Raw genomic sequence first — 21,878 nt, forward strand, 5'->3', positions numbered from 1 at the left:
CTATCCCTACTTAGACAGAATCTTCTTATTTTTGCCCCGGCCCTTTTAAATTAATCATCCTTACAATCAGTCCATAATGCCAGGTGTTAGAGCTTTATATTTATATTGATTGTAAAGTGCACAGTGATGGTAGACCTGTTGCTGTATTAAACTTTTTTACCTGAGTCCAACTAATAGCATACAAATTCTCCCTGGTGTTGTTTAGTTTTCCTCCCTGTTTTGTCCTGAGCCCTTCCCTCACAAGTAAATATCCCATCCCTCTCAACTGTTCTTGATTTTACAGAATGCTACTGCTGATGCATTTTATACATACCTTGTTCCTCATAACTGATTGACTATTGCAATCATTGAATAATAGTCAGACATCACTAATTGATCACACATCATAGAGGGTTAAGGCTCCTGCTTGGTAACTTGGTTTCTGTGTTAAGGATGGGGTTCAAAGTTTTCTTGTTTTTCCTTGCATTTTTTTTAATTTCTAAAGACTTAAGGTAATATTTTAGATGTGTCACTGGTGTCTTGTGGTGTGGCAGAGGGCTCGTACACTGCTTAAGAGTGCCAAGGGTATAGAGGTTGAATAATTTTAAGTGCCTTTAGGGCACATTAAATGGAGTTATCCCTGATATCTATTGTGACCCTCACCCTACATCTTTCTTTCTGTAAAACATTGTTCTATTATCTTTTATGTGCATCTGATGCATGATATAAAGTGTTATCCCTTGTGTCGAGTGTTTCCCCCACTCTAATATTGCAGGATTTGATCATTGATATAATGGTGTTTTAAGTGCATTTAAGGCAAGATATCAAAACTTATCGCTGGTTAAGATTTCCCCCACCCTGACGTTGCATGATTTGTTCATTAGTCTAAGGGAGTGTGGAGGTGTAACAGCATCACACACACACATATGCACATGCACACATGCACACACACACACACACGCACACACATGCACACACACACACACACACACACACACACACACACACACACACACACCCCTTCATGCATTCATACACACGCACACACGCACACACATACACACACACACACATACACACACACACACACACACACACACACACACACACACACACACACACACACACACCTTCATGCATTCATACACACACACACACACACACACACACACAAGCACACCTTCTATCCCTATCTACTTCCCTACTGTAACCACCCAGGCAGACACAAACGCACACCTGAAGCCACTCATCCTTCTACATGCACTCACATCCACAGCCAAACACATACAAATATGCACACATACCCCTCATCACTGTTTGTCCACTAAACACCCCAGCACTCACCTCCAATGTGGTCTCCCCCATTGAAAGCAATGGGTAAATGCAAGCTTTTGGCTGTGTTCATTAAACAGTTATAGATGTAACCTTTTCAGCCTAGAGATAGTCTAAATCACTCGACTTTGTAAATGCCTCACTGCAAACATCTCCAAAATAAGAACATGTGGCTAATTAGCATGGGCCATTCCCCCAAAAAGCCTGATTAGCATTTGTTGTAGGCCACAGAGAAATCTTGTGGTATGGCACTGTGGTAGGGCTGTTTCTGAATCAGAAATAATTACCATGAGGTGTATAGAAGTGCTTATACCTTATGGTAACCTTTCTGAGTCAACTTCATAGTGTCATGGTGATTTACTTGTTTTTTTCTATGCGTTTGTATTGTCTGTTAAGTCCATCCATCCACTCATTCATCTAGTTAGTTATATTTGTATGTCTGTGCTTCTGTATGTATGTATGTATGTATGCATTATTTATTTATTTATTTAACACTTAATTGGGTACCTGAGTGGACTGCAAGACTCTTTACAGCAATATCCTGGGCCATGAGGCAAAGACATTTTCTAACATATGCTGGTAATATATATGCATATTCCTGCATTGGGACAAATATGTAAAACTTTTGACAAAATGCATCTATTAGCAATGAAAACAATCTGATAGCTTTATAAGAAAGTCTATAGTTTGCTTGTCAAAGTTAAAGAGAAAAGATAAATAAGTTAAAGAAAAATATATTGAATATGAAAGCTGCCTTCATATGAAAACATACACATCTTAATAGTTCTGCCTATTATAACTTAGTTGATTCTGGCATGAATATTAGTAAACAATATATGCAATCCCATGTAAGGGACTGACAATTGTAAAGATTATCTGGGGTCTCTGCTGCTGGAGCAAAACATGAAAAGGCTTTTTCACTAATTGCTAACGAATAGTGAGGTGTCAGTTGCAGATATTTTCTTGGTTTCTAAATGAATATGTGATGCTTCATAGTTTGTGTGTTTCTTAGTGGTGGACAAAAATTTTACTGAGTAATACGAATTTTAAAGTATTAGGAAGAAGTATGGCTATACTGTAGCAGTGATTGGCATACTCTGATAAATCAAAAAATATTGCTGACAGCTTGCAGAACAGAACTACTGTGGAGAGAGAGAGAGAGAGAGCAAGGCTATTTTAGATAGGGCATACATAAATATATGGGAATTAAGACTGCTATTACTGTAGTCCTTCTTAAGTGCAAAACCCTGCTTGATATTTGAGTTTATTTAACACTCTTGCAATTTGCTGTTTGGTATGTTTGCAGAAGGACTGACTTGTCCAATGCAATCCCTGGTACCTTTGCTGCTCTAGATAAGTGATGGTCTTGTTGGATCATTATTAATAGTGTGTGCAGTGACGTTCTTCTGTTTGAACTCCCAGACAGCATTACTGTCAACTAGAAGAGGCTGTCTGTTAGCTTATTCTTAGTGAGCCAATTTCAGATAAAACTGAAACCATTTCAGGTCAGTTTTTAGCAAAGGAAAGAATCTATGTGATCAAGTGAAAACTATATCATCTGCATTCATAATACAGTTGATATCAGGGTGTTCATAGGAGAAATCATTTATGCAAAGGGAATATAATAACAGGGCTCATGCTGAGGCCTTTGACATCATCCTGCAGAGGCATAGCTGGCTCAACCAGCTCCCTATGCTAGTCCATGAACTAGCGCCCCACCCCCTTGCTCAAACTGAAGACTAAAAAAAAAATAATAAGGCCAGCTCTGATCAACTGCTCATAGCAGTCTGAAGCACATGTCTCTTCCAAGACACATGTCCATTTGTGGTCAGTGAAGTACAGTTCAATGTATCTGCACATCTGTTGAAATTACCATTCTTCAGAAACTGTTGTACTAAACTGAACAAATAGTATATGATATTAAGAAGCTAGGGCAACAACAAGGCTAAAATTCAGAGGCATGGTATATGATGCATATGCATATGCCTGAATAATTCAGTCATGGTCGATAACTGAAAAGGTTTTGCACAGTCCATATAAAATAAGACACCCTACTCCACCCAGCACTGCTCACCAAAGGCAGCCATGATGTAGGGTAGAAATGCAGATATTGTGTCTGCAATGAAATATCTCATCTCCTTATGTCAAGATGCATTGTAAGTAAAATATCCAACAACTAGAAAGAGGCTACCATAAGTAGCTAATCATAGAAAATTTTACAACACAACAACCATGTTTGCAGTATTGCTGAGACCCCCTAGAATCCTCAACATGTCACCTCTTCAATGGAAAAAAGAAGAAAAATGGGCATATCTGAATTACGTATGGCAGTCTGAAGCACATCCTCCTCCTAAGGATAATCCCTCCCTGACATAGCTCTTCAAAGGAACAGTGAAAAAAAAAGACAGCTCCGACTGACTGCGTATGGCAGTCTAAAGCACATGACACCTACCAGGCACACCCCCCCCCACCACAGTTTTTCATCAGAAAAAAAAAAAAAAAAAAACTCAGCTCAGCTCTAATACACTGGCTGTCCAAACCAGCCAGATACACACCCCTCCCTGCACCTGTTCTTCAGTATAACAGGCAAAAATACAACAATTGTTCCATTTTAAACTGTAACAAGCTGATTGCTACATTTATAGCAGTCAGCTCGCTATATGTTACCCAAGAAGTTGGCAACTTGCTTTCTATAATGACATTCAGAAATGCTAGTACAGAAAGGAAAATTTAGGAAAGGCACTTCAGGATTGTGCCATCAAGCATCTTGCACCTAGGGCACATGTCCCCTTCATTCCACCCTTGCTACACTACTGCCCTCTTGGCAAAGACATCAGTTTCAGAATGTGTGTGTGTGTGTGTGTGTGTGTGTGTGTGTGTGTGTGTGTGTGTGTGTGTGTGTGTGTGTGTGTGTGTGTGTGTGTGTGTGTGTGTGTGTGTGCGTGTGTGTGTGTGTATGTGTGTGTTATTAGCCATAACTGTGAAAGTTCACGTGAACAAGTCATTTATTTTTATTATTTTTATCATCCACTTAACTAACACATTAGCTCTTGTACTCCAGTCAATTAGCCCATTTTAATCCCTGAGGGACAAGGAGGGAGCCTGCAGAGTGAGTTCATCAATCACCCTCTGTCACAGATTGCGCTGTGCCTCTTAGCTGGACAAAATTCCTGCACCATCTGGTCTCTGTCATTGACTTCATCATCTTCCCTGTTCAACACAGAGGTTAGCCCATCTTTACCTTGAAATGAGAGCTTTGTGGCCCATTTTTTCCTCAGGCAGTGCTCACTGTCTTTGTTCCTTATTACAGTCAATGTTCAGGTGGTATGATTAGGCCAGTTATTAGGTCAGGTGGACCTCTTCTTTCCTCTTGGACAGCTTCTTTGAGTTCTACATTAACAGCCTGACCTCAGGCAGTTATGCCTGCCTTCACACACATGATATTCCTTGGCCTTGTTAAATGGGTAGGACCAGAGGGCAGCATGTGTTTAGCAGGCTAATGCTTCATGAGTGTAAAACCTAGTGCTCCATCCAGATTTCATGTAGTTAGTAAGCCAAAGTGCCATTCCTTTCCCCAGGATGAACAAATTGACAGTGGCTGATCATGCCTATTCTCCACAGACCATCTCCACTGTCCATGTCACTGACCAAACACTGGCCATCTGGCTTCCATTAGACAAATAATTATTGAACCACTGACATACCTTAGGGAAAAACTTATATTGATGGTACATTTTAACGTTTTAAGACTAGGATTACAGCACCTACCACCATTCCATTTTCATGTTATTAAGTATTTCACTTTGTCAGAGAGTACATCGCTGTTATAGTGTTGTATCTTGCCTGAATTCCATACTACTTGATAAAATGCTGTATTTTTGCATGAAATTAATTACTTGATCACAGATAATTTTTCTAGTAGCAAATATTTGGGATAGGTCAACAGTCAGTAGCAGGTAAATGCACTTTTAGTAGTGGGATTATTGATGCATTTTTAAATCATCTTGAGGGAATAGTGTTGGCACAGGCCAAGAGTTTACACGGCGTATTGTTTCCTCACTGCAGAAGGACATGGAATTTTGAACTGTAGCTAAAATCAATGTTTTGAGGTGTTCCTTAATCATTTATTATTATTATTTTTTTAAATACAAAAAGGGTGCTGGAGATTGTGTTGTGGTGTCTGTAGTGTAGGATCAGGGTTGTTACTGAATAACATGCTGGCAGGAAGGAGAGTGGAGGCAATAACATCCGTAATGAAGTTAACGGTGTTTATCTTTAAACTGTTAGTTGATTTTACTATAGTTAAGACTTTACCACTACTAATTAAGAAGTCAGCCTAATTACCTGTGAAGGAACCTTAGTCTTGCTGCTTGTCCCTGTAATTGCATAATTTCCATCACTACTCAAACATCATTATTATAGTAGGGGACAAGGACAAAGAGCTTTATTATATGACTCATCTCTCATTTCACTACCATATTCCTGTACAATGCTTGCAAAACTGTTTCCATGGCATGCTTCTGATAAAAAAAAAATCCCTGATCCATTCTACTCTCATTTGTGAAAAAGACCTCCAAGATGCTTAAACTCCTTCACCTGTGGGATCTATCCCCCCACACACCTGCAAGCCAATCCTGTATCTTCTGAGAATGCACAATGATCTCTGAGTTGGAAGTGCTGAGTTTCACCTCAACCAATTTCCTTTCAACAATGAACTGCTTGACTGAACTCTGTAGATCACAGCCACTTGAAGCCATGAAGAAATCATCTGTAAACAACAACCACCAACCATCACATCCTCAAACTGGATACTATCCAAATCTCAGCTCTGCCTTACAATTCTCTCCATGAAAATCGTAAATAGTAGGGAACAAGATGCACTTGGAGGAGTCTTTTGTCTACCTTTAATATATTCTTTACACCAAGAATGAAGCTACAGATCTTGTGAATACAGGTACTGAATGGCATACAGTACTGGCCCTGAGACCCTGGACTATTGTAACACCTCGTCCAATATGTTCTGTGGTAAGCAGTCACATGCCTTCTCTAGATTTGCTAAATGCATGTAGACAGTATTATTATATTCTCGCAACCCCTCCAATGTCAATGCAATGACAAAAAGTTTATCTTCCATTTCATAACAAGACACAATCTGTTTTTCTCCTCCTGAATCCGAGGCTCAGTTATTGAATGAAGTCTCTTTCTAAACACTCTGACATAGTTGTTCTCAAGGTGGCTTACAATTGTGAGTCTTCTGACACTAGTAGTTAATCCTGTTCTTTTTATAAATGGACAGCACAACTGATTTTATCAGAGTTCGAGGAAAGAAAAGGCTGTCTAAACAATCAAGTATTCTTTTCAGAGTCATCTTACAGTTTATTCATGAAATATTAATAGTAGGGTACTCTAGAAAGAAGCATTCAGTTTCTAAGCAACAAAGAAGAAGCCTAACAATATAGTCAGTGACATACCCAAGATTTGTGAATTGTACTTCCAGAAGACAATGTATACTCTTCCCTCAACAAAAGTAAAGTTATATTTTTTTCAATTTTCCCAATAAAAAATGAAGGGGAAGCATTTCTTGAAATGACAGGTGCAAGCAAAAAAAAAGCCAACTAAATTAGCATGTTTAACAAGTGTATAAGCATCAAAACTTTATATATGCCAATATTTTTAAGTTTAAGACCAACAAGGCCATCTCATTGCAGAAAATAAACATATTTAAAAGTCTAGGCATGATATATATTGTTTATGCCTGGTTACTTTCTTGAATGCAATGACTATAAAGTAAGGTTGTGATTTAATTTGTTTCCTGTATTAAATCTTGGCAAAGAAGTAATTATAAAATGGCCTGTGTTGAAATTACCATACTTCTGAAATTGTGGAACTAAACTGAACAAATACTATATAAGATTAAGAATCAAGGGCAATAATAAGGCTCAAATTCAGAGGTATGATGTATGATGCATATGCCTGTATAACTCAGTCATAGCCCATAATTGAAAAGCCTTTGCATAGTCCATATATGATGATAAGGCACCATACTCCACCCAGTACTGCTCATCAATGGTAGCCATGATGTAGGGAAGAAATGCAGATATTGTATCTGCAATGAAATATTTCATTTCCTTATGGTAAGATGCATCACAAGTAAAATATCTAAAAACTAGAGAAATTCTACCATAAGCAGATAATCACAGAAAATTTTATAACACAACTTTTGTAGTATTGCTGCGCCCCTCTGCACCCCTCAACATGATTGATCTGCCCTCAAACTACCTATAAGTTTCACAAAAATGAGAGAAGATGGAAAATGAATACAAATTCAACTTTTCCATGTCATAAAAGACATGTGACATCAACAAGTCATTATGTGCTACCAAAGATGAAGCAAAGTGTGATATATCAAGACATCAACATTAACAACTTAACCAGTAAGATCAAATACATATGGCAATTCAAAACACAAAATGGAATGCTCCTAATATGTACATTCAATATGAATATCGCTTGTGCTTGTTTAAAATGAACCACAACAAGCATTATACCCAACTTTACATGTGGCAATGCTACTGAGAATATCAATATTGTTAAAAGTACATAAAGTCCTGATTTAAGCATTGACAAACTGTTTCACAAGTATCTTTATCATGTGTTCTTAGACATAAATACAAATGTTTAAACACCAAATATTTTTGTCATGGTACAAAGATGGATCCAGTAACAGTAGCCAACATACAACCTGCTTACAGCAAAATGACAGGCCAAAATTGTTGAACAACATACCCACCAAAAGAGTTAGTGAAACCAACTTTAAAACTAGATTTTGCAGGGTGGTAACATTCATTCACCTTTTTAGCCTAACCTAGGGTATATATACTAACTTTGAGGGCAGCATGACTGAGGAAAAGTGAAAATTCCTAAAAACAGAAAAAAAAACAGCTTGTACAAGTAGGATCTTACTATGCATCCATATAAATTAAAACAATACCAAGAATTAACACTTTGGTGTTTTAGGTTTAGAGAAATATGATTCCTTAAATTACATTTTGATGGAAGATAGACCATGTTAAAATATGTTTTACATCACTTACATATAGTATATATATTCAAACATATTTAAGTGCATATGCACACAAATGAAAAAAATAGGCTAATCCTTTTTGGATGCTTTGATTTAGTTATTCTATTTATACTTTTTAATAATTAGGTTTTGCTACTATTGGTTAAAAACCATTTACATAGAAAAACCAAAGAGATAAAGCTCCAATAAAGTCTAAATTATTACATAATAATATTGCACAATGTAAGTTATTTAAGCAATAACCCACACCTGGGTGTGGGTAATGCTGGATTTACCCACGGTTGATGTGGTTTGGTCACAAGGGTGAAGCCTGAGTGACCAAACAAAGACAACTGTGGGTAGATCCAGCATTACCCACACCCAGAAGTGGGTTATTGGTATTATACAATGACATTATTTAAGGAAAAAAAAACTTACTTTTCTTAAATAATGTCCTTGTATAATGGGGTCTATATTAGAACATCGAAGTTTCAAAACTTCGAATGTTCTAATATCGAAACCTATTCAGTGAACGCTTATGACACTGAACATGCAGAACAGTGAATTTTTTCCTAAGGAAAAAATTCGCTGTTCCAAAATACATACACACAACACAAGCACACCAAACAAACAGCAATCCACACACATACACCTAAACTCTTACATCTAACACTAGAATAAACTGTACATACACCACTAACTATCCACTTATCTTAACCCAAATCCTAACCCTAAGGTCCATCAGTATTACATACTCACCTCACCCGTGCCCTAACCCTAACTCACCTACCCCACCCTAACCCTCACGTCCACACAATCGCACACATACCTGACCCATGCCCTAACCGTAACTCACCTAACCCGCGTCCAATTGCAAACTTACCTGAAGCCGACCCGTAACTTTCCACTACAGTGTTGAAAATAGCAAAGTGACAGAAACGGACAACCAAACTCTTTCCCTAGGAAAAAATTCAGTTTTCTGTAGCTTCGCTATTTTCAGCATTTGCTGAATAGGGTTCGATATTCGAACATTTGAAGTTTTGGAACTTTGATGTTCTAATATAGACTCGTATAATGGCACCCTGCTGTCCTTCCACCACTGGACAACTCTGCTTTGCCATTGCTGATGTACTGCACATGCATTTGGAACTTGCGTTCCCATGCATACCCAGTACATCAGTGCTCGGGAAAGTAAGCAATGGAGAAAAGAAGATCTCCGTTGCTAAGCTTTTTTATTTTTATCCTTAAAATTAAAGAATATATCAATGGAAAAAAGTCCAGGTGACCGGACCTTTTTCCGTTGTATATTCTCAATGAGCATGCTGGTTGGGCTGGCTAATCAGCATGCTTGTTTTACAATGTTACCAGCCAGTCACTGTATAATATAATAGTTTCACATGTACACATACCCTAGCTTTCCATTGAAGTTGCCTTTTATCAATGGTGAGAAAGTCGGTGCTGTTATCAAAAATCTATTTGTCCAACTGTGCTGGCTTTCTCATGCAGAGATTGCTGTACAGTGGGGATCAGTTTGCCCTTCTCCCACTGTAGTGTAATATCAGAGTTGAAATGTATATGTGTATACATATACATATATATATATATATATATATATATACACACACACACACACACTCATATAAAATATACTCGAAGTTTAAAACTTCGAACCTCATATGATCGACACCACATGAGCGACGTTTGAAACATGGAATATAAAATAAAAAAGAAAAAAGAAAAACTTACCTAAATGCCCTGAGCAGGTAGGCAAGCCCCCCTGCACCCGCCCACACCCCCGCTACTTAAATATACCAACTCCAAGATCAAACTTCAGGGCAAAAAAGGGAAATCTTCCCATTCTGTGCCGTACGGAGCCATATATTTTAACCTTCGACCTTGTAAAAGTTCGATCATATGGTGTTGACCATGTGGCATTCAAACTCTTACAAGTTTGAGGTTATAATAGGAACTATATATATATATATATATATATATATATATATATATATATTTTTTTTTTTTTATATATATAAAACTAACAGAGGGTGTGGAGCCCCCCACATGGGGGTTCAGGGGCTTGCCCACTGCAAAAACGCTGGTTTAGTACTGTGTTTCAGTCTAGTAAGGACTGATGTTTTTGCCTTTTGACCATTTGTGGTCAATGAAGTACAGTTCAACATATCTGCACATCAATGAATAGCTATGTTCCCAGCTATGTGTAGATATATATATATATATATATATATATATATATATATATATATATATATATATATATATATCTATCTTACAAAGTCGACAAGTCAAAATCACCGACACCACATAACCGACATTTCACAAACACGAAACCTCACATGCCCGACACACCATAATCCCGACAAGCAACAAACAAAACAAATCCCCGGTCCAAAAAGCACACACACAACACAAGCACACCAAAATCCTTACAAACCAACACTAAACCTCACATACACAACTACCTACAACCTTAACCCAAACCCTAACCCTAAGGTCATCCAGACACACTCCACCTAACCACTAACTCTAACCCCCTAACTCACTTAAACCGCCTTAACCCACAAACTATCACAACCCTAACTCACCCGCCCCTAACCCACAAACTATCACAGTCGACACTTACCTAGCCCGCCGCCTAACCCTAACTCACTTAACCAACCCACAAACTATCACAGTCGACACTTACCTTACTACTACCTACCGTCCGTCACCTCGCGCATACATCCACAGCCTTTTCCCATGTCGATGTTCTCAGCCGGGTTTTGATCCGTCGGTCTTCTCTGACTTGTCGATAGAACCATATATATATATATATACACATATATGCACATGGGTGTGACGTTAATGACCAAAGTTCACTCCATCCAAAGTCAATTTTATAAAAAGAAGAATGAAAAAAATCTGACTTATTTAACAGAATAAACATAATTCCAAAAAAATATTTTCTGCAGGATGCAACCCCCCCCCCCCCATCATCCCCATTCCCTTAACTACTCTGATATCACATCACACTGAGGAAAATGAAAAACTTACATTCTGTTGGATGTTCAGCAGTCCTAGAAAAATACCATAATTTTACTGACAAAATCAATAGTGCATTTTATTTAATGAGTGTAAATCAGATTTAATGTTTTTCAAGTTTGAGTATTCTGACTAATTACTGAGGATCATATATTATCATTTTATTTAATGAGTGTAAATCAGATTTAATGCTTTTCAAGTTTGAGTATTCTGACTAATTACTGTGGATCATATATTATCATTTTATTTAATGAGTGTAAATCAGATTTAATGCTTTTCAAGTTTGAGTATTCTGACTAATTACTGTGGATCATATATTATCATTTGATTTAATGAGTGTAAATCAGATTTAATGCTTTTCAAGTCTGAGTATTCTGACTAATTACTGTGGATCATATATTATTATTTGATTTAATGAGTGTAAATCAGATTTAATGCTTTTCAAGTCTGAGTATTCTGACTAATTACTGTGGATCATACATTATCATTTTATTTAATGAGTGTAAATCAGATTTAATGCTTTTCAAGTTTGAGTATTCTGACTAATTACTGTGGATCATATATTATCATTTTATTTAATGAGTGTAAATCAGATTTAATGCTTTTCAAGTTTGAGTATTCTGACTAATTACTGTGGATCATATATTATCATTTTATTTAATGAGTGTAAATCAGATTTAATGCTTTTCAAGTTTGAGTATTCTGACTAATTACTGTGGATCATATATTATCATTTTATGTAATGAGTGTAAATCAGATTTAATGCTTTTCAAGTCTGAGTATTCTGACTAATTACTGTGGATCATATATTATCATTTTATTTAATGAGTGTAAATCAGATTTAATGCTTTTCAAGTCTGAGTATTCTGACTAATTATTGTGGATCATATATTATCATTTTATTTAATGAGTGTAAATCTGATTTAATGCTTTTCAAGTCTGAGTATTCTGACTAATTACTGTGGATCATATATTATCATTTTATTTAATGAGTGTAATAAATCAGATTTAATGCTTTTCAAGTTTGAGTATTCTGACTAATTACTGTGGATCATATATTATCATTAATCCCATTTTTCTCATTTTCTGCACAGCATCAGAGTGTTGTGTCAATTGTTGTCACCTTTCTCCATTCAGTACCACTGTTCTACCTTATTTAGCATATTTGTTCCTCATGCAAGCTATCCATCTCTTGGCTAGATGTCATCATTTCTTCTTGCCTTTTTCCTGTCTCTCACAAATATTCTTCATTTAGTTTTCCACTTTTCTGCACATGTGCCCAAACCAATGTAATATTTTCTGTTTGACCTTCTTTGCAATTAGCTAGTAATTGGTGTGTGTGTGTGTGTGTGTGTGTGTGTGTGTGTGTGTGTGTGTGTGTGTGTGTGTGTGTGTGTGTGTGTGTGTGTGTGTGTGTGTGTGTGTGTGTGTGTGTGTGTGTGTGTGTGTGTGTGTGTTGGAGTGTGTGTGATTGTGTGCATGTGTCTGTGTGTGTGTGTGTGTGTGTGTGTGTGTGTGTGTGTGTGTGTATGTGTTTTAGTGATCTGTCTCTCTCTCTATCTATCTATCTATATATATATATATATGTGTGTGTATATGTATAAAAGTATACACATGTATAAATATTATGTATGTGTGTGTACTTGTTTGTGTGATTGTATATGAAAAAAATATATAAATAGATTTTATATATATATATATATATATATATATATATATATATATATATATATACACAGATATAGATATAGATATAGATACACCCCAGGATTTAATAAACTCTGTGTAGGCACCATGTAGAGCCTACACAGAATGTATCCATGTACACAGACATGGCCCCCCCTTCAGCAGCGAGCCATGGATATTAATGATGGCATGCTGCCGAGGGACAGCCGAGGAGCACAGATATTGAATCAGTGTTGTCTTTTATTTTATTTTTTTGTAGAAACTGTATGTTTGTGTGGGGTTGCACGGAGTGCAGCTAAGCCAAGTGGAGCTCATACATACATGGCAGACACCTGCCAGACATCTAAAAACAGAAACTGGATGTAATTAATTATATATTTTTGGTATGTTTAACCATGATTGCATGGCATGGCACAATGCTCAGTACTACTAACAGGTAGCTCAGTGGTATAAGTAAAGGTATACTGGATTTCTTAATATCCACATAGCTAAATGGGTAGAGTTACGGCTGTATGTGTAGTAGGTCCAAGGTTTGAATACATGGAAGTTAGAGCTTGGCTGTATTTTTGTCGTACACGTTATGGACAATATTTTAAAATATGGCTTTGCTGCGGTCTGCTAAGCACTGGCCATTCATGCTAAGCACCCCACATAAACATGTTTACAGCTACCAATGTTTGTGCTGTGCTCAGCTTCTCTAAAACCATGATTGTCCGCGATTGTGTGCTGCTTAGCTCTGCTTGGCAGGTTTGTATGCTACTAAGCAATGTGGCACTTTTTTGAATGTTGCTCAATGATGTTTAAGGGTGGGTAGACAGCATATATAAAGTGCGATAGGTGGAAATTCTGCAGAATTCGTTGGAGTTTGGTCATCTGTCAATATGGCCGGTTGTGATGTAGAAGGTGTCCACTTTCTGGTGCAGCAGTGGGGCATTCAGGAGTCCATGGTCAAGGTTGTGCTCCTTGTAAAAACCATGATGATAGGCTGCTGCAGGGCATCTTTGGGCTCAGAGTGTAAGGTAGAGGCCTGGAACCGGCTGGCTAGAGAACTCACCAGTGCTACTGGTATGCCCCACACAGGTGTGAAGTGTCATGATGACCTGAAAACACAAAAGTGGGGAACCCTGGATACCTGGGTCCATGAAGTGAGGGCATGGAATGCCCCACAAGTATGTAAGTACTTTATCCTCTGTTTTACCAATATGTAATATGAATGTCTGCAAAACTGGCATGCATAATGGTGTGCTTCTCTCCCAACAGCTACAGTTGAGAGGGCTCACAATATTGATTCTCATGCTGGGTGCCTGGCCAGGGTGCACCATGAGTGTAGTGATTATGTATGTATTATGCCAACTGTGGTGCAATAAGCAAGAAAGAATAAAGCATTAACTGCAATGAAGTATATACAATAAAGTCTGTAATGCAATAAAGTTGGAATTAGAGCTGTAGTGCAATACATGAATAATAACTGTAGTTCAATAAAAACAAGAAACAATATAAATAACAGCAAGAAAAATGGTATACATCAGAATTGTCTTGTTATAACCATTACAGTAGAGCTGTATGCAGTGAGTCTGTAAGGTAAGATTGCTGCAGTCAAGTATAACACTGTAATAGCTATAGAATGTAAATCTAATAGCTGCAAAGTGTATTGCTTAACTCATAGTACTGTTCAAGGTTTTCTCTAGGCCAGTACAGGTCACATTATGTTCTGTCTTCCACAGACATCAGGTAATAAAGGTGTATAGGTGTGTTAGCCCACTCCATGGTCAGATATTGTGTGTGTGGAGTTCACAGATATTGCAAATCGAAAACAATAATATGTGTTCACCTGTATAGTAGAAAGAGAAATAAATCTGTAGTAATATATGCAGTAGGGTTGTATACCATGCATGTGTGTTCTATTCGCACTGCAGTCTAGTATAACACTGTAACAGTACTAGAATGCTAGAGGAAAGATAGAGAATGTATGACCAGTGTTGTCAGGGATATCATCTGCAATGTCACTAATGGAATGTTTTTATCTCTTTCCCTCCACACCCCTTACTTAATTTCTTCATTATTGTAATGTATTATTATAATTTAATATTAACACATTTTGTTAAACTCACTATATTTTGGAAAATGTGGTTGATTATTGTTATGTTTTATTATGATTCAGTATTAACATATTTTGTTAAACTAACTGTCTTGTTGGCCACATGGTTTAAATCACACTGGCATGCTGTTACCATACTGACTTTTGTTACATTATGTTGTGTTGCACATAATATACATTAATATGTATTTGGATTAATAAATATGATGTTCCATTCTGTTAATATGAACAATGGTTTGGTTGTTACTAACCATAACATATTGCTTTACCTCATGTACCACAGCACATCGGTAGGTCGGTTCTGGCTGATCCCCCTACCTTGCCTCAATTGGCCATGGTACTGGGTCCCAGCATGTCTAAGACCCAGACCGGTGGTGCTCCCTCTGCTGCCCCTGCACCAGCTGTGGTACTACTCAACACTGCAGGTGGTGCTTCCTCTGCTGCCCCTGCACCACCTGCGGTGTTGGGTAGTGCTGCTCCAGGAGATGGGGCCCAGTCACCCTCTAGGAGCAGTGGCAGATGTACATTGGTCACCAGTGACGAGCTACAGGCCTGATGTGTAGGATAGTCCACTGTGGCTATGACCAATTCCTGTGCTGTATTGAGGGCATGTTGGCCAACCTGGTGGAGCAGCATCACCCTGGTGTCCAGCTTCCAGCATAGCCATCCTTGAGGAATTGAAGGAGTAGTGCCAACGGTCCCATGGGTGGGTATGTGAGTCATGCTGCTGCCATATGGAGGTGTATGGGACTTGGATTCCACAACACCATCCCTGACAAAGGTGTTCACCCCTCCATTTGTCACACACAGCCCCTGTCTGCTGTCTTGTCTGTTTGCAGATGCATCCTCACCTACCCAACTTATCTCACCTACATGTACCTCCCCAACATTTCACTCTTACCTTAAAAAAATGGGCACTTGCCCCCCCAAAAATGTCCCATTCATAGCTCTCCATTTCACATGTGTGTCCACTGGACACACGTAATTTAGTCCAATTGGTTTGACAATGCAGTTATGTTGTCCTCACCCCTCTCTCTGTGGTTTGAGAATCTAAATTCATGTACAAATTTGGCAAAATGCACAGCTGTTGCTTTCCAAGACATGGACAGCTATGGTTCTTTCCTACACCTTTCCTGCATATCTCTTCCTGCCTTTCAATATGCTTTCCCCCTGCTTGCCCCCATTTCACCACTTTCCTATCTCCCTTTTTTTTCATTTCTTTACATTTTTATGCACAGAGCTGGGCAGCGCACCACTTCGTACAGCTTCACTTAGCTCACCTAAATAGAGATATAATGAGTATATGTGTTTTTAACATTGTAAGTCACATGTACAAAATAAAAACATCTGCCATGTTTCAAACCCAAGCCCATCACACCTGCAGCACACTGCATTAACCCGACACTCCATGCAACTCTTAATTAAAACAGGTGGTTTAAACAAAACATAGTAATTGCCAATTACAGTCTTTAGGCATGTTTCAGCAGACCTGCATGCTATACAGCACTGCACAAACTGGAATAAACAGTAATGGAAAAAATAAGAGTGCACCTTGGATTCTTGTGCAAGTTGCAACACTAAACCACTAGACAGCCAAACAAATGATAATGGAGGTAACTGAGGCCTGTGATAGCCGGTGAATGTGCCCTATTATCAGCAACATGTAGAAAGTCACCTGCTAAAGCATTCATGGCAAAATACATGTTCAAGTAGGACTCTGGTGCAGAAATACATCCATATAAAGCCATGTACATACTGATGGACATAGAAAATGTTTGTCACAGCCTGTATGTCTACACAAATATCTTGTAAGTACACCAGCTGTAACAGTAATTCAATAGCTCAGTCTGTTAAATCACTTGTATGCAGTACATTTTGCCACACACAGTCCTGGGTTCAAATCCAGTGTTGTGCTGCATTTCAATTACATTATTGTGTAGACAGAAATTAATAGATCACCAATACTTTCTTTATCAACACAAAGCATTGTAAATTAAATAACTGCTTTTCAGTGCTTGAAGTCACAGGCCTGCATGTAAGGACACACTTCACATATCCGTATAGCAGTATTATATGTCACCTAGTACTCTGTTATTGACACAGTTGCCTAACAACATGACTTAATTGGAGTATAAAGGGTACCCTCACCCTGGCACTGCCTCTACAAAAGACTGACACAGCTGACACAGATACACCTACAGCTTGTTGTCCTCCAAAATGTTCACACTCTCTGCCTATTGTCTACTACTTGCAGCAGCAGCTGCAGCCTCTGGTACATACAGCTCTATGTAAAGGTTTCTGCTACAGACCTATTTTCTTTGATAATGTAGTCTCTTCACCCCAATAGTGTCCATCTCAACAGTTAAGAAATGGGGCCCAGGTCTACGTGAAGGACTTACATATTGCAGAGTGGTTGCATGTCATTGGCTAATGATAGTGCATTTCAGCTGCTTTAGCTGCAATTAGCATTTCAGAACCACAGATTGGTTTAGAGGTAATCACCTGCTGATGGGGAGCATGTTTAAAAGGCAGGCAACTGGCTATGTGGAACCATTCTGTATGAGACCTTACTCACACAGAGCACACCTTTGTGAAACTTTACCAGACACACAGTTCAACAGAAGAGTACAGCACTCTAGCAGGTATGCAACTGTTTTTTGTGTATAACAGGATTCAGATGGAAGGATAGAGGTATGGGGAATAGGGATTAGAGTAGTAAGCCAGTCATAGATCTGTGGTAATGACATGTCAGTGATACCCTTCTGATTTACACCTACAGGGGACGTACAATACATCAGGGTGGCATTGTCTTTTGTCGGTGTGGTACACTGGTGTTGTCGGACTGTCCCTATATAGTGGTTGTTATAGCACACTGCTATTTGTCTGGCACTGCGTCTATGACATATGGCCTTAGGGGACACACCACTGTGGACTGAAGTGTTAGGTGTATGATCATATAGCAAAAGCTATCATGGCACACAGAGAATACCTTGGTAATGGTACGATATGAGTTGTATCCGCACATGTAATGTGTTGTTGCACTGTGGGTTATGCCATGTGTGAGCAAGCAGTGGATAGTGCCGGACATATTGCCCTTGCTGTATCTGTACATCGTGGATATCCATGCATCTGATCCTGTAATCTGTACCCCTTGTGTTGTCTTTCAGGAATAATGTACCACAGATGACACCCACTGTTCTTGGATGCAGAGAATGAGATAATCTTGCAAGGACTAAGGCAGCATTATGACATCCTGTTATCTAGGGGAAGATATAATAGGGAACAGCAGGCTGCATTGTGGTCATACCTTGTCCATGACATTAATGCCACCGGTGAGCAGGGCAAGACATATGAGCAGGTTCGACACAGGGCAACCGATATGATTAATTTTGCATGTCAACAGGCAGCAGATATAGCCAGGGATCGTGCTATCAACACTGGATGGCCTGCAGTGGAACAACTCTTGGCCACTGAGGAATTCCTGGTGTTCCTAGGCACACGCAACAGCTCCCAGACAACCATCACAGTGTACATGTTGGGGGTGGGTGCCACAGTTTCCACAGCTGAGGAGCATACAAGTAAGCTTACTGTGATCAGCATTGTAATACTGTATCAGTCAGTGTGTCAGGCTGTAGATATTTATATGTGGGGTCAGGTCTTTGTTCTTTGAGGGGGTGTAACCTCAGGTATACACTCATACATAGATTGGGACAAATACAACAAGTAACATGATAGCTACTATAAATGTGAGATATGGACGTATTACCTTGTTGTGCTGCAACATGCAGTGGTACTGACATCACCCCACCTTCAACTTTTTACGGGTCGGTCAGGTATTGCCCAAGGTTGTGGTCCTGCCCTTGGTAAGTATGACACTTGTTTTGTTAAGGAACAATTATAGTCTAGTAAGGTTAAGGGCCAGAATAATGCCCTGTGTACATGTAATTATGTGTGTAGACAGCGTAGGCTTTTTAAATGCCAGTCTGACAGAGGTGCCTAAGGTTTCCAGAGGGGATAGTCACATGAGTGTAGTTCAACAAACAGATACACTGTGGCAGTTACAGGTAAGAGCATATAAGGCTCCTGGTTTAAATGAGGCAAGGAATCTAAAATGCCTTTTAAAATACAACAGGTTGAAGGCAAATACATTAGGCAGTGAAATGTGTATTTCTATATAATTGTGAAGAGAGTTGTACTGGTTGTTTTTCAAGGATAGTGTCATACTGAGTAAGTAAAATGTAAATATTGCTGGTCATGTTTGACTTGATTTATTTCAAGTGATAGTTAGAAACGTCCTGAGTTGAATCTGAATTGTGTTGCAAGGTAGTGCTTTGTGGACGAAGATGGAGAAGGAAGTTGTTTGATCACTAATCCAGTTGTGGGTCTTAATTGTTACAAGTCATGGATGCTTTTCATACACAATAATGCAGGTATTAATGCACTACTTTTTTCATTCTTATTGCAGGTGACTTTGGAGGTTAGAGTCTGTCCCTTACACATCTGGATGTCAGTATCTTCTCGAACACTGATGATGATGGTGGCCATGGTGAGACACAGGTGGGTGTGTCGGGGGTTGAATTTGTCCCAGAGGTAGACATCACTCTTCTGCCCCCATTGTCACCACACACAGTCTGTATACCCACACATACCCCATCCCACGAGGCCTTAGATATTGGACAGTCAGAGGGTAGAGACATTGAACAGGAAAATGTGGCAACTATGACTCCAGTGAGTGCAGACACTGCCCATAGTCAGAGAGATGGTGAAGTCCCACACAGTCAGATTGACAGAGGTGCTTATAAGAGGCCTGCTGTCTGTTCACTACCTGTTGCAGGTGTCACATCATGGGTCACCTGCCGCATGTTTTGGGCCATCATGGAGGCAGATGCATGCTCTGAATGGAACACCAAGTGTATGCTTAGGGTTATGGATGCCACACAGTCTGACATCTGTAACAGCCTTCACCACATTGAGGACACCCTGAATCAGTTGACTGATGCAGTGGACAGACAGTGGGCTGAGACACATTGTGCTGGAATGTGTGGTTGTAGTTGAGCATCAGACCCATGGACGTAGGTCAGCAACACCATCTGCTGTGAGTCTATGTGGCTGTGCTAACTCACACTCACATAGTGGCAGTTCATCCAGCACTACACATGACACGGCAGGCCATGGGCTCATGGTCCTGGCCAGTCTCATGGTGGACATGGTGCCAGAAGACAGCAGTCACCATCAGGGACTAGCACCATGATGGTGACTACTGTCTTCTGGCAGCAGTCACCATCAGGGACTAGCACCATGTCTGACCTTGGACATGGAGGAGGCATTGCAACTCCTGGTAGAGCCAGTTCTGTGTTTGGGGCTGGAGACAGTAAACTGTCAACTTTACCATGTATGGTCCAAAGCTGTCCAATATGCACATGTGTAGGGTTAGCACTGAGCTTGACTGTGTACATGTACACACTCACACACCACTGTCAAATGCAGGCCACCTACAGACAAACACAGCACCTCTCCATGGACCATCTTACATACTCCCCTGACTCAGACACATGCTGTCTACCACTTGGGCCAGCATAGGCTTCCTGCATCCCTGCACAACACCCTGTGCAAGTATGATACCTGAGCCACACCACTGTTATCCTTGACATTGACACAGGGAAATGAAGCTATGGGTCTGATACACAGGATGACTATATTACTTAACATGTACTTGTGTAATACAGTGTTGTTTCACCATGCCATTTGTATTGGTTAGCAAGACCTACTGTATGCTGGCATTTGTCATGAGTATGTCACATACATTTGTGTACCTTATGTGGTCCTTATATTGTATGTTGTTGAAGTGGCTGTATATTTACACAATGACAGGTGTGTCATGGGCCTGTTTATGTTTCTGTTACAAGAGTCTGTTGGAATACTCTGTGGAGACATAGCAGAAATAAAGCAGCATAGGATGGCATGTCAGCACAGATGACATATGTCTCAGCAAGGTACAGCACTATAACTGCATGGCTCATAGGTTCATACGTGTATAACAGGTTAACAAGTACAATGTTGGCATTCAACATACTCATGCATCCCTAATCCATGAGAAGGTCTGCTAACCTTCATAAGTGCCACCAGGGATTTGATGGAAAAGATGCATCTACATATATCCTGTGCCCAGTAGCAACAGTTGCCAGACAACAGTTATGATTGTTGTGTTCTGCATCCCAATGTGCAACCTGCACATGTTGTGTGTCACAGCAGATGTGTGCATGACCTTCATGAGGGGGCCTGTTTCATGTAGGGTGCATTGTCTGTGTTATGTACATGTCCAAAAAGCATGTACTATGCATACCACACTGATGTTGTTGGTATGTAGCACAGGTGACACCTGTGTTAGTCTTGTCATGGATACACGGGAGTTACCCAGTAGGAACTGACACCTCCCTGTATGGAGCCACACACATCCCCTCCAAAGCATTTCAGAAACAGACTACATATGTATGGTCCTGACATGGACTCCATAGGACATGTTCTCTACAATGTGTTTTGATGTACCTTCAAACCTGTGTGGCTGCTACAGTTTTATGATATGCCTGTGTAATGACATGGCAAGATTGCCATTGCACACAATGATAGCTGTGATGACTGCCACATTCAGTATACCAGTGTCAGTCTAGGATATACATCCCA

The sequence above is a fragment of the Protopterus annectens genome, chromosome 9.part0 (assembly GCF_019279795.1).
Source record: "Protopterus annectens isolate FY-2018-M chromosome 9.part0, PAN1.0, whole genome shotgun sequence".
Classification (NCBI taxonomy): domain Eukaryota; kingdom Metazoa; phylum Chordata; order Ceratodontiformes; family Protopteridae; genus Protopterus; species Protopterus annectens.